Below are 1,509 nucleotides of genomic sequence, written 5' to 3' on the forward strand. Positions count from 1 at the left end.
CGTTTCCCGTTAATTTTCGGCGAGCGGCCCGGTTGACCATTCACACTCCTCTTCGAGTTTGACCGACTCGCCTTCAACTCGAAATCGGCTCCCGCTACGGCCTGAACGGGTAGGGCTGCGAGCATTTCGTTCCCTCCGGGGACTAGGAGACGGGGAGGTTTCACCGCTAAGGCTGTAATTCCGGCGAACTCCTTCACTTGTTTCCGCCCATTGGCTGGTTTTGAAGGCGTCGGTTTCATGAGAACGATCGGCGAGTCGTCGTAGATGAAGTTCCGGTGGCGGACGTGGTTCGGCGGCGGCGGTTTGGAATGTAGAAGCCCCTTGAGCTGGAGAGCTTCGAGTATGTGTTTCAACGTCTCTAAATCCTTTGATGGCTCGTCGACTCCTCGCATTCTGAGACGCTTCTCGATTTCGCCGTAGATTGATATGTTCTGCTTCGGCTCCGGGAAGACGTCGAAGAAATTTTTGCGCGGCTGCGGAGCTCGCCATGGCGACACCGAATTCACACCGCCTCTGCTGAATCCGGTGGAGACGTCGCCTTTTTGACGGATTGTTTCCTTGGATCTGTGTAATGTGGATTGAGCGAGGCGTTGTTGTGATGAGATGAAAGCGATTGCGGGGCGGGAGGCTTGGGATGCAGAGTGGTGGAATTGGAATCAGCTGCCATCAATCGCGATTGGAATAGATCTCTGGAGACTCTGATTCGGAAGCGGATCGCCGGAGCTCCGGCAGATTCGAATCGGATGAATTTGAATTTGGCAATTGTCCAGCCCCATTAGCCTGGCAATGACGCTAGGAGAGCGGTGTTCCTCGGCGGTTGGGATTTGTTTGGGGTGGAGGCTGCCCTTGGCATCAGTGGTGGCGCGGCTGTCGAGCGAAAGCCGCGCGCTTCCTTCCGAAACTTCAGGACGATCTGACGCCGTCTTTCAATTCGAATACAGGCAGCGGGAGTGGGGATTTGGGCGGAAGCTCAGGCGGCGGTGGCGGAGTCTGCTTCCCCAAATCAGGGGATGATTTTCCCGAATCCGACGTGGCGTCACCGACCTAAATTGAATAGAAGCATCGTCAATTAGTGCAACGAATTGAATAGTACTTAGAAAAGTGATTGAGGATGAGGAGCATACCGGGGGGAGGCGCTTTCCGGTGATAATGTGGTGGCGATCGAAGATTTGGAGGAATCTCATAAAACCCATTTGCTTGTGGATATTGTTGTGTTTGTGTTCCGTGGTCGTCATGTTGGAATGGGAAGTGCACTGAAAATAACGTCACATTTGGGATTCTGTGAGGGGAGAGTTGTAATTAGTGTGGATGATGGGATGGGTGCAGCTTCATAAATCTTGACTGCTTTTTATTTATTTCTCGCGATGCGTTTTGCCAGAGAGTGCAGAATCGGCTGCACTTCCGCCACTCTCTCCCTCTCCACTGGCACTTTCTCATCACACTCCTTTCTTTTTTTGCTTTTCTTTTCCTCTTTTTTCTATGGACTACTATTATTATTTTAACACACCA

At 52.0% G+C, this 1,509-nt stretch overlaps 1 pseudogene; it reads right to left on the bottom strand.

Annotated features, from left to right (window-relative positions):
* Positions 1–37: 37 nt before the first annotated feature.
* LOC125199599 lies at positions 38–1,235 on the bottom strand (annotated as a pseudogene).
* Between the last annotated feature and the right edge of the window lie 274 nt (positions 1,236–1,509).

Source organism: Salvia hispanica, unplaced genomic scaffold, assembly GCF_023119035.1.
Source record: "Salvia hispanica cultivar TCC Black 2014 unplaced genomic scaffold, UniMelb_Shisp_WGS_1.0 HiC_scaffold_581, whole genome shotgun sequence".
In the NCBI taxonomy this organism is placed as follows: domain Eukaryota; kingdom Viridiplantae; phylum Streptophyta; class Magnoliopsida; order Lamiales; family Lamiaceae; genus Salvia; species Salvia hispanica.